Source organism: Artemia sp. Qi Xiang Cuo, chromosome 1 (genome assembly GCF_049724085.1).
Source record: "Artemia sp. Qi Xiang Cuo chromosome 1, ASM4972408v1, whole genome shotgun sequence".
Taxonomy (NCBI): Eukaryota; Metazoa; Arthropoda; class Branchiopoda; order Anostraca; family Artemiidae; genus Artemia; species Artemia sp. Qi Xiang Cuo.
Window position 1 is genome coordinate 53,916,146 of NC_142794.1, and position 13,707 is coordinate 53,929,852.

Sequence of the window (13,707 nt, forward strand, 5' to 3'; positions counted from 1 at the left end):
CACAATCATAAAACTTATTTCTTTGGTACTCCATGCTGCACAAACTGTTACACCCTTGTACTTTTGCTTAGCCGCATTATCTCCAGATACTTCATTGTTAACTTAAACCCACAAACTCCGTAAGGCCTCACTCCACTCCATTATTTAACAATTTGGGGATATCTGTTTCTGTCCCTCTGCAGTAATGTTAGTAAAAAAAAATCGACCGGTATACAATATGGAGAGGGAATAAATTGGTCTAGGGGTCCATCTCTTATCACAAAGAGCAGGTGATCCTTATTTTATCTTTCTGCTGGCTGAACGACTATCAATTTGCAGAATACGTTAAAAATCAATCGGAATAAGCAGATGTGCGGAGGAGGGATTCTGATCTGGTCTGTTAACCGAGTGTGGAAAGCGCGTGCCAATTGAAGTTGTTAGTGCTAAAAGTTGAGGGTTATGAGCTGAAAGACTATTCCTGAAACGCAGTTTCCAGGTTTTGAAGTTCTTCATCTTTGTGTTTGTTATACTTTTCGACAGAATAATATATATCACACCCAAACGATGGGCTACCGTGGATAAGTAAATAAACTTATATTTTAGTATGTATTATTTCAAAAGCTTAATTTTTCTGTAGGTTATATTTAAGATTACTTCAAATTACTTGGTATTTCTATTTGTAGACTATATATTGTATATTCCACAAATCAGTCATCATTACAGAGTGCGCAGTGCGAAAGGGTTCAGTATCCTGTTTTTAATGTACTTAATAGGCATTAAAATTCTTTGTAGCTACTGGAAAGAGGAAAAATTTCAATTTTAGAAATTTGTTGCGAATAGTCAAAAAACGTTAGTGACTTCTTTTTTGTTTTTGACTGGGGTTAATTTTGGTAGCCAGTAAGGTCATACAGATACTGCTAAGCAGATCACTTTGAATTTTTTTCACCTTCTACTGACTGTTGGTACGGCTGTAAACTGGCTGCGTATGCAGTAGTAACTAGCATAATCCAGCCTAGGAATATTTATTTAGTCAAAAACACAATAGACTATTCAAGTAGCAAAATAAAAAGTTGTTTTTAGTATTCAGGATATTTCTTGTGACAGGACTTATAAGAAGAGATTCAGTACCACCCTCCATGGGGTTTGACTGTTGGTACAGGCATAGCATCATTGAATTCTACCAGTCAGTGGACAAACAGTCTATCTGGACGATGCATAGCGTCCAAGACAAGCTGGCCGGGAAGGGCTAGTGGTCAATTTCAAAATTGCTTCTGCAAATCTGTTTATTTTAGAAATGTACTATAAACCCTAGGTTTTGTGGGGGAAGGGAGGGATCGTGTTTCAAAATTGTCGCTCCCCTCCCAAAAAAATGGAGAAGCAGTCCTCTTTTATATTGAAGTTACTCGTTCAGGAGTTCTCCCCAATTTCAAATGTACCAATTGAACAGGTCGGTAAGATAAGAGATGTGACAAAAAAAAAACTTTGTTAATTCAACGTTTTGAAAAGAAAGGTGCTCAACTGTCTCGGTTTTAATTTGACTCTGAATGATTGAACTCAAAATTAGTCTTGAAATTAACTGGCAAGGCTAAAAAATAATTGGACTGGCACGGGTTTTTCTGAGTCATATGGTACGAGCATCGAAATTAAACGTAGAAACTGATGGGCAGAGGGTGGCCAAAAATAAGTGACCGTCCCAAATTAAAAGTTTTTTCTTATTCTTTTGATAGTAAAGGGAGAAATTTAACAGATTAAACTAATACAAGCCAACCAAATAAACCAATCCGTACCTTCCCAAGTTACGAGCTCTAAAATTAGAAATCCACGTGGAGTTGGATCCGCGGGTCAAAATAAAACTTAAAATTTGAACTTGATTTGTTTTTTTTTTTGATTTTTTTCCTCCGAGATTGGTCATATCGAGCGATTGGTCCTATGAATATCAAGCACATAGTCATTTGAACGGATATTAAACAAAATTTAGTTCCTTGTTTTTAAGTAGTAAAGAGACTGCACTCCAGCGAAGAGGTGTTTTCTGCTATTCTGTGGCACAAGACAACAATTTTTGCTCGTGGAGTTTAAATTCGGAGATATCAACTTAATATAAAATTATCGGAAAGTACGTAATGAGCTTACAGTTTCGGAGGCAGTAATCCTGCGATGACTCTTTTGTTCCTAAAGACGTGTACAGAATAAACGGCTGATAATTGTGTGTATTGCAAAGCTGACAAACCCATATATAAAATTAATACAAAGAAACTGAACAATTATGCTGATACACTTAAATAAAAACTTCCTGTTTACAGCTTCTAGGGCTTTAATATATAGAATTACATATTGCTACTTTAGAAATTGATTTAAGAATTCCAATTAGTAGCTCATCATTACCATTACAATAGAAATCTCTCCCTTAATTACACGAATCATCGTATTTAAGAAGAAAATTTCCAAATGCACCCCCCCCCCCCAACACCTCACAGTGGACAAGTTTGCAATCTATATGGGAAATTAAAAGATCCCTCCAATTTATCATTAGTAGTAGACAGCTGGCACGGACCTGAATCCAAATTCTAATGTACTTTATTGATGATTTTAAAGAATAATCTTCACCAAAAGTCTTTAATGCTTCTATAGAAGAACAAACTAGTCAAAGCAGTTGTGCCAACAGCCCATAGTTGGATGTCTTCGTATTCTAGCCTAGTCGTTAAATTCCTGAGAAAATCATCCTCACTTTCTGCAGGGCCTTGGCCCTTATTCCATGCATAAAAGAAACCCCTCTCATTCTGTTTTTTTTATCCGTAAATCAGGAATGGCCATGAAGATTTTCTTTCTAGTTTTGTCAATTCTTCATATGCAGTTTGTAAGCACCGGCCTCATAAACCCTCAGTTTCTTGCTGTTAAATTGTATATGTTAATAATTGTAAATTAATTAATAGCGTCCCACTTTTTCAGTTTTTCAACTTAAAAATTAATATGTTGGATTGTAGTTAAAATTTTTGGCACAATTTGAATATTCAGTCAGAATTTTCGACGAACACTAGTTTTGTTGAAAGTCCTTAATAATATTTTAAATACAGAATTTCGGTTGTTCGGCAAGGGTTATTATTGTTCAAAGGGATGGAAATTCTGTCTGACTTTTATTATTCCACGCGGCTGAAGCTATCGCGACCTCTACAGTTGGGTTCTGATCTACATATGGATACATTGTATCCATATGTTTCCACACATTGAAGCAATGTATACTAATAGGAAAAAAGAAATATTACCATTCAAAATAGCTGAAAATTAAGCTCTTGGTAGTACTTGCCCCCCACCCCCCAAGAAACCTGTGTGCCGGTAGGCATGTTGAATTAATATTTTATGCTACATAGGAAAATATTGTTTCATAAAGAGGGGCACTATTACAGGGGCAATCCCCCCAAAAAAGTGGTAAAGTATAAAATATGTTCTGTTCTTTAAAAGGCTAGGGGGGTGTCAGCCTTACTCATCTTAGTTTCTGCTCGTTTTGAGTTTGACTTGATTATTTATTGTAATTTCTGTTCGCTTTTGGTTTCGTTTATCGTTTGATGGTATTTTATGGTAATTTTACGCTTGGAAAATTATTTGACTATATTTCTGCTCATTTTTGGCTTAATGTAGCTCTTTAATTTTCTTTGAAAAACCTATTTTGTGAAAAGTTTTTAAAATTAATTTCTGTTCTCTTTCTTATTGACATAAGTGCTTTTCACTGGAAAAGAAAAGAATATTTATATGTTGGAGAGAACTGTTCAACGATTTTTAATATCATCCGTCCTTTTCATTTTCTAAAGACATATAGTAGGCTATTGTTTAATTTAGTTTTGCATCTCCTCAAGTTTTTCTGTAAAATAAAACTTAATATGATTCCTAAAACATTATTTCTATGCTATTTCGACTACCTGGATGCACTTACACTCTTTCGATTTAGTTCAATTGCAAGAGTAGAAGTAGTAATATTAGTAGCCCCGAAAGTATCAACTTAATACCCACAGTCATTCTTGAGATATTTCTGAGACATCTTATTGGCAACCAGCATACACATAATGCCTTTTGGTTTAGTTTTAAAGCAATATAAACCTTCCATGCAAGTTTCTACTTTATATCCTATTCTAAGGTATAGAATATACCCTCTATCCTAGCAGAAGTAATAGTAGTAACAATAGGAGTAGTATTAGTGATAGCAGCCGTAGTATTAACAGTAATTACATTCACATTGTACCTTTTTTTCATCTAGTACAACATTCCCTTCTCATGCCCTGACAGTTTCAACTTAATAGTTTATCCCGTTTTTTAGATATTTCTGATACGTCCTATTGATAACCTGTATGCACATAATGTGTTTTGATCCCTAAACAATCCCTGAAAGCTCCACATAAGTATCATTAGTCTTAGTAATGTAGGCACTAACAACAGTTGTATTACTACTACTACTAGTAGCAGTAGTATGCACATAGTGCATTTTGATTAGCTTAGCATGCGCCTCAGCGTGCTCTGAAAGTTGCAACCTAATACTCTACGAGGCGGTTCATGATATACATGCCGATATGGCCATTTGACAGCCTGCATACATACAACGGGTTTCAATTTAATTTAACATACCCCGACATTTTCTATAAATGTCTCCTAAATACCCTTAGCGTTAATAGTAGTATTAGTAGTAGCAGAATTTGTAGGGATAGTATACATATAGTACCTTTTGGTCGGTTCAAAATCCCCCTTAACATGCAGTTACAGTTTAAACTTAATGCTCTATGCTGTTCCTGAGATATAGCTGTTACGGCCTTTTAAAAACTTTAATTCTCATGGCGTGTTTCAATATAGTTCACAAGCCTCACCAACATTCTCTGAATGTTTCACTGTAATACCCTAACTTCAGTAGTACTTGTAGTAGACGTCGTATCAGTAGTTGTATTAGCAACAGTCCTAGTAGTGGTAGCAGTTGTAGTAGTAGTTGTAGCATCAGTAGCAGTAGTAGTGTTATAATTTGTAGTAGTATACACATTTTGCATTTTGCCTAATTCAACATCCTCCTTAACATATCCTGAAAGTTTCAACTTAATACCCTAGACCATTCCTGCGATACTGCTGTTAGGTACTTTTGACAACCTTTTTGTACTGAGTGTGTTTTTATCTGGTTCTACGTGCCCCTAAACATTCCCGGCAAGTTTCAACTTCTACCCTTAGCCTCAGTAGTAGTCGTCGTAGCAATAGTAATAATAGCATTAGAAGTAACAACAGTAGCAGTAGCAGTATGCACGGAGTGCCTTTTGATCAATTTAAGGTCTCTCTCAACACGCCCTGACAGTTTCAACTTAATACTCTAAGCTATTCCTGAGAAATTGCTCACACATCTTTTTGGTAACCTGAACGGAAACAGTGTGTTTTCATTTATTTCAACACCCCCCCCCCCCGCTAAATTTTTACGTAATATCATTAACATCAGAAGAAGTAATGGCCGTAGCAGTAGTAATAGTAGCACTAGCGGCAACTGGCAACGTGCGCTTAGTGCCTTTTGATTAGCTCAACATCCCCCTCAACATGCTTTTGGTCAGTTGATCTACGAATGTTAAGATGAAATGTAAAAGATTGGTAGCGGTAGCTTCTCTCACATTAGTTGAGCCAAGATCAAACGGATCGTAATAACTTCTGCAAGTAAAAAGCGACCCTTTTCCATTGAAACTGAAACGCTAAAAATTAAGTTTTGATTACAGTATACAGCAATTAAATATATTGTTTATGCTGATTCTAAATATACAAAGCTTAAAGTTGCCCTTCTTAAAGCTGCACATCAAGAGCTATTAGCAAGTTCAGAAATATAGGCTAAAACTCCCCTAAAAAGGGATGTGATTTTGATGAAAGTTATATTGCGTAATTCAAAATATATGCGAATGATAAAACCGCTATCTATGAAATATAAATTTTGTATTTTTCTAGAGATGAATTATCACCCATATTTTTTTTTTGTCCGGAGTGATTATATCGAACCAGTAATCTTAGATTATTAGCAGAGTATTTATTCGAATGGACAGTTAAAGATCTGAGGCTCTTTTGATATAATAAAAGATATAACACAACTGTCAACTGCGTAATTTTAGAATTTTTATCCATAAAATATATATTTTGATGAAGGGCGTATACAAGTTTTTTGTTCGGGTGGGGGATTTTTTCGGGAAGGGGAGAGGGCTGGAGAAGCTTTAAAACGCATAAAGAATATGTCTATATGTATTTTGTTACGCTTTTACGAGTCGCACAAACATTTCGGGGGGTTTGAAAACATTTCTTCAAACTCTGAAGTCCCTTGGATACGGCCTTGATTTTGGCCTAAAGAGGGCACCCTCAAATCATTTAAAAGTTAGTGCACCATTCGCACTTCAACGAACAAGTTATATTTCGAGCAATGTGTCTTTTATTCAAAACGTACCTTCAAACGTACTAAAGTGCTCATCAAGATTATAGGGAATAAAAAGAATTGCTCGGAATAAATACGTCTACGACTTTTAATTTCCTTTTGCTATTTAAGAAGGCATCGTTTGTCCATACTTAATCTTTTGTTTACATTGCAATCAAAAATATAAGAAATTTATGTGACGAATCAATAAATAATAATGGATTTTCTATGTATTTGGTTTATATTGATAAAAACTTATTGCGAATAAGATGAAGATGGCCTCAAAAGGATATCAGTCAGGGTTTTTTTGCAAATATTTTAGATGTTGTTAACTATTATTTAATTGTTATTGTTAAGAGTTAAGTCAGAATCGTTTCATGTGTTTACAATCGTGATACTGCTTCATCGATTTTTTAACATATAAAAACTGCACATCTTTGATTCACGTAAAACCTTTGATTTTCAAGATAAATGCATCGGAAAATATATCGAGCCAAAAATAAAACGAAATATGCAGAAATGTTTTTTTTAGTATATTGTAAAGAAAAAAAAATACATCTGATTTTAACTTGCATGGGTTTTGATGAAAGGTTTATGTGCTGTAATCAATTAAATTACACCTCCAAACAAGAAACCCACTTTTTCAGCTGGTTATTGGGCCTGCGTCTTCATGCCGGGGCAATAGTCTTCAGAGTTGAAGCGTATTGAGTGTTTAGCATGGACAACGGCAATGTGTGGATTTAAATCACCTTTCTTTGTACTTAAAATATTTGGACCTTTAAATCCCACTTGGTAAGTTGGCGATGAAATTGTCTAACAAAGATGCATAGGAAACTACTCAATGAACCTGCATCCGAGTAGGCGTTGCACTGTCATGAGGTTGAAACGCCTTTTCTTCAGAGACATTTTCCTCACTTCCTGGGAGGATCGGAGTTTTTGCTGTGCATTTATTTTAAATCACCATTTGTATCAAGTAATTTGATATTTGGTTGTGAATTTAAACTTTAAATGTCTCGTGAATGGAATTTTGATTAGGGCCTTCAAGATTAAAGAGTCTAGCAAGAAAAACGGAAGTTTCGTATAAAGCTTCCTTTTTTCCAAGTCATGGAAATCCTGACGTTTGCCAGCCCAGTATGTTATTTTTGAATCTACGAAGATTAAAGAGCTGTTCTAATTCATGCTGAAAGGAAAAATATTTAATAATAGTGTATATATATATCCGAATCCGGAGGGGGAAGGGGGTTTGAACCCCCCAAAATGTTTGTCTGACTCGTAAAAACGTAACAAAAATGAATATAAATAAATTTTTGATATATATATATATATATATATATATATATATATATATATATATATATATATATATATATATATATATATATATATATATATATATATATATATATATATATATATATATATATATATATATATATATATATATATATATATATATATATATATATATATATATATATATATATATATATATATATATATATATATATATATATAGCGAAATATTTTTTCTTTCTTTTTTGAGACATTTTTCACAAATAACATCTCTTCTTTTGTTTTTATCTTTTTCTTTTCATAAATACAGTTGCTCCATAACAGCTTAAAAATCAAACAGTTTGTGGTTACGAACTCTAAAGCAGGGCTCCCACGATGTCAATAAATCTAATAAACTTTTTCATGAAAGTGCGAACCATAAAGTTTGTCCCACTCACACAAGGATTTCACCTTTTGACTTTACAGCAATTTTTCATAGAAAGTAACTGAAAAAGTAACTAGAAAAACCATCTCTTTAAGCATTTTCCCCATTTAATAATATTAAAAAATATTTTTTTATTTCTCTTATGAAACAAAATATTTAAAAAGTATGCACTATTACACTTGTAGACACTAATCTGCATGATGTTTATTTGAATTTAAATTTTAAAAAAACAAGTTTTTTCAACTAAAAGTAAGGAGCAACATTAAGACTTAAAACGAACAGAAATTATTGCGTATATGAGGGGGCTTGCCCCCTAGTCAATACCTCGCTCTTTACGCTAAATTTTGAATTTTATTCGAATCACAAATCCCTGAATCACAAAGGCCGTTTAATTAGAATAAATAGCTCTTTTGGAAGTACTAAAAAAAACTTTAGCGTAAAGAGTGAGGTATTGACTATGGGGCCAGCCCCCTTATATGTATAGTAATTTCTGTTCGTTTTATGTTTTAACGTCGCTCCTCACCTTCCAGAAGAAAAAACTTGTTTTTTTTATTTAATTTCTGCTGGTTTTTTAAATAATGGTGCGAAATCCCGCGCCCCCTTCACAGGAATGTCCTTACCCCCTAGGTAACATCCTCTATGGAAAGATCCCCCCTCCCACCTAGAAAAAATCCCTCCTGAGACCGTCTGTATACTTCCCAATAACCAATACTAAATAGGCAAAGTTCATAACTTGCAGCCCTTCTCCGAGCAGTTCTGGGGGATTAAGTAATCCTCAAAGACAATTTATAAGATTCTGGACCATGCTGAACAAAATGGCTATCTAAAAATTTTGATTGGGTGACTTTGGGAATAAAATGAGCAAGGGAAGGGGCGAAGTTGCCCTCCAATTTTTTGGTCACTTAAAAAGGGCACTAGAACTTTTAATTTCTGTTCAAATGAGCCCTCTCACGATATTCTAGGACTACTGGATCGACACGATAACCCCTGAAAAAAAACACGCATCCGTGATCTTTCTTCTGGCAAAAAGTACTAAATTCCACATTTCTGCAGATAGAGGCTTGAAAATTCCACAGTAGGGTTTTTTTGTCACGCTGAATCTGATGGTATGATTTTCATTAAGATCCTATGACTTGACTTTTAGGGGCTGTTTCCCCCTTTTTTCGAAAATAAGGCAATTTTTTCAGGCTCGTAACTTTTGATGGGTTAGACTAAGTTTGATGAAACTTATATATTTGAAATCAGCATAAAAAAACAATTCTTTTGATGTATCTACTGGTATCAAAATTCCGTTTTTTAGAGTATCGGTTACTATTGAGCCGGGTCGCTCCTTATTCACAGTTTGTTACCACGAACTGTTTGATATTCCACACGTCTTCTGCTATTGGTTGAACTTTGTGGACTTTTTTGAAAAATTTAAATAAAGTTCAACTTTTTTACGACAGCAATTGTACTTATACTTATGTAAAATTGTAGTTATGTACAATAATTGTACCTGTACTTATGGACTTTTTAGAAGGTTGAGGGGATCTCTAGATTTTGCTTAAAATAGTCTAAAAGGGTGGAAGCATCAACTGGGAAGCTATTTGACATTAAAGGATGTTATATTGGAAAGTCCATTGTAATTATGGATGTTGTAAATTTGTTTTATGCTGAAAGATCCATTGTAATACGGGGTTTGTCCGGAAAGTAATAGGACTGAGTCGATTTAAAAAACAAATATTGAGTCAATCGTTACAATTCTTTGAAAACTTTCTAACTAGGCTCCTTCTGTATCAATCCAGCGTTGCCAGTGCGACATCCAAGCATTGAAGGCGTCACGGTATGCATTCTCCAAAAAAGCATTGAGAACCGCGGTGAATGCTGCTTAGATCCCCTCTGTCGTCTCAAAATGCTAGCCTTTCATCGGCCTTTTCAGGCGAGAGAAAAAAAGTCCATGGGACACATATGGGATGTAGAGTGGCTGCGGAAGCTTTGTGATTCCGGCCACGGTTATTTAGCTGTTCACGAGAAAGGCGGTGTGAGCTGGGGCGTTGTCTTGATGCTACTTCCAGTGGGATGCGGTCTCTTGTCGAGCCCGATTGACCCTTCGTTTGAGTATCTTGAGCACTTCCACATATAACTTGTTGATGGTTTGTCCAGGAGGAACAAATTCATGATGGATGATGCCTTGATGTCAAAAAAGACAATGAGCATCGTTTTCACTTTGGATTTGCTTATTCTTGCCTTCTTTGGGCGAGGAGACGCCGACGATTGCCGCTCGGAAGATTGCCTCTTTGTCTCGGGATCGTACTCAAACATCCAGGAGTCACCTGTGATTACTCTATTCAAAAATTGGGGGTAACTTACAAAAACGTTAAAATTTTCTTGGTACACCTCCACTTGCCGCAATTTCTGGTCTTCTATGAGCACTTTTTGGACTATCTTCGTGCATATCTTGCACATGGTAAAATGCACCGTCATAATGTCGTGAACGATAGATTTAAGTAAATTTAACTTTTGGGCAGTTAAACGAATATTTAATCGACGGTCTGAGTTCAAAACTTTGCGCACACGAGTCACATTGTCGGTGTTTGTCGAAGGTCTTCCAGCACGATCTTCATCGACGACCTCTTCCCGGCCCTCCAAAAGGGCCCGATGCCACCAAACACATCACTTCTTGTTAAAACAACATCTGGGTAAGCCTGTTTGATCATATCAAACATCTCTGTCGCAGATTTCCCGAGTTTCACACAGAATTTAATAGCGTACCTCTGCTCTAACGAACGCTGAATTTCCGGCATGCACCACTCACAGAAAAACGTCACGCACAAATACCTGTCCCGACTCTCCAGAGGCTCGGAGACAACTGACCAGCCGATCGTTTGTTAGCTAGGAACACCCTCTACCGAAAACAGTTGGCACGCTCACTCTTTGAAGTACAGTTGCGGCAGAAAAAAATCAGTCTTATTACTTTCCGGACAAACCCTGTAGAAAAGTAATAAACAATTACAAAATTATGCTTATTTTTTAATACCCTTGTACTTTAGAAATATGAACTATATTAATAAGGAACTAGCTGAATATTCTGCAAAACTTCAAGTTTACAACAAAAAGTTTATTATCTATACTTTACAAAACAATACATGTTTAGACACAGAGAACAGGAATACAGTATGGAAATAGCTTATTCTTCAATATTGGAGACGGCATTGGTTTGGGTTTAACGCTTTGAATAAGTTTAATACCATGCAGAGCAGGCAATAAAACATCAGCTCTTCTATATTATTAAATAAAAAAACTTAGTTTTTTTAACTGAAAGTAAGGAGCGACATTAAAATTTAAAACGAACAGAAATTATTCCGTATATGAAAGGGGCTGTCCCCTCCTCAACACCTCACTCTTTACTCTAAAGTTTTTTATTGTTTGAAAAAAAAAATTTTTATATAGTCAAACTTTAGCGTAAAGAGCACGTCGTTGAGCAGGGGACAGCCCCTTTCATGGACGGAATAATTTCTGTTCTTTTTAAGTTTTAATGTCGCTCCTTACTTTCAGTTAATTTATTTAATTTCTAAACGATTTTGAATTAATGCAGCTTTGATTTTGACTCACCGTACATGAATAATTAAAACTAAATTTGCATATTAATTTTACTTTTTATTGGCTAAATGACTTTCTCGAAATTTTGTTCTGACGTAACTTACGAATTAACTTACGTAAAGAACTTCTATATTCGTATATTTTTTATTGCATATATTAGGGGTTCGCACCCTAGTCAATACCTCGCTCTTTACGCTAAAGTTCAAATTTTGTTCCAATTCTTTAAAAATGACCCCTTAATCACAAAGGCCATTAATTAGAATAAACAGATCTGATGAAAGAAAAAAAAACTTTAGCGTAAAGAGCGAGGTAATGACTAGGGGGAAAACCCAACGTAAACGTAATAATATCTATTCGTTTTAAGTTTTGATGTTGCTCCTTACTTTCAGTTGAAAAAATAGGTTTTTTTAAATTTAATTTCTGATCTTTTTTTAAAAATAATGTTGGGAAATCTGGCGCCCCCTTAATAGGAACGTCCCTACCCCCATGAAAACTTCCTCCATGGAAAGATTCTCTCACTTAATCCCCCCCCCCAACTACCATAACACATCCCCCCTGAAAACATCTGTATATTTCCCAATAACCAATACTATATGTAAACATTCAGCAAAGTTCACAACTTGCAGACTTTCCCCCGGGGACTGTGGGGGATTAAGTCTTCCTCAAAGGCATAGTTATTGGATTTTTATACTATGCTGAACAAAATGGCTATCTCAAATTTTGATCCGGTGACTTTGGGAAAAAATGAGCGTGGGAGGGGGTCTTGTTGCCCTCCAATTTTGGTCACTTAAAATGGGCACTAGAACTTTTAATTTCTGTTGGAATGAGCCCTCCCGCAATATTCTAGGACCAATGGGTCGATATGATCACCCCTGGAGAAAACAATAAATAAACACGCAACCGTGATCTGCCTTCTGGTTAAAATATAAAATTCCACATTTTTGCAGATAAGAGCTTGAAACTTCTACAGTAAGGTTCTCTAATACGCTGAATCTGATGGTGTTATTTTCATTAGGGTTCTATGAATTTAGGGGACAGTTTATATAATTAGCAGTAAATTTACCGCAGATGATTTCTGGCTCTTCATTCTCGGTGCGAACAAAAAGCTCCTCCCACTTATTTGTGCACTTATGGATTAGTCTGTACGCGTCAATCAATGAGAAATGGTTAGATAGTGCATTATTCGTAATTGCGAAAGCAGAAAAAAACTTGGTGAGCCGGCCAAGTGGTTTGCAAGAGTCCCATCTCACAGGTACTCCTCTCATTTGATCTACCATCAGCGGTCCAATTACCCTGGAACACTTATTTTGGCAGAAACTTTCTCAAAATGCCTTTGAAACCAACTTGAGACTTCGAAACCTATTTTTAATTCCTAAGAACATCTAATAATAACATTGCACTACTAATTACCGATTTTCATGTATGTATTGGAATAAATTAATTTAAAATTAGTTTCTTCAAAATTAGTGTTCCAACGTTGAAGCCAAGTTTCGCGGTCAAGAGAGATATGAATTGTCTACCCGTGAAAAGATCTAATGTCGCTTATGTTTATACGTTCTCTGGAGCACTCGCACCTCGGTCCGGGTTTTTATAATGGGTGAGATAGGGAAAGATCATACTGCTAATTATATAAACTGTGCTTTAGGGGCTGTTTCTCCCTTCTTCTAAAATAAGGCAAATTTTCTCAGGCGCGTAACTTTTGATGGGTAAGACTAAACTTGATGAAACTTATATTTTTGAAATCAACATAAAAATCTGATTCTTTGATCTATCTATTGGAATCAAAATTCCGTTTTTTAGAGTTTCGGTTACTATTGAGCCGGGTCGCTCATTACTTACAGTTAGTAGTAAGGGTGTGCACAGTATCAACCCTACATTCAACCCTACAAGAATATGGTCAAAAGTGTATACAATATGAACGGTACATTGGAATTGCACATGGAAACAGTTTGACATGTTTGGGGAGATTACGTTCCTTGGCACCTTTTCAGAGCATGTACTTATGGATACCTTTCCAAGCAAGATGGTTAAA

The 13,707-nt window shown here is 35.4% G+C and overlaps 1 protein-coding gene across 2 annotated transcripts in view; it reads left to right on the top strand.

Annotated features, from left to right (window-relative positions):
• Positions 1-443: 443 nt before the first annotated feature.
• Positions 444-13,707, top strand: part of LOC148956481 (uncharacterized) — a 59,805-nt gene continuing 46,541 nt past the window's right edge. Inside the window, exon 1 of one of the 2 annotated variants that reach the window (XM_089095532.1) lies at positions 444-561. The gene's annotated coding sequence lies outside the window, so the exon portion shown is untranslated. Of the gene's footprint in view, positions 582-13,707 lie in introns of both variants that reach the window. The other variant, XM_089095523.1, reaches the window with a different exon arrangement.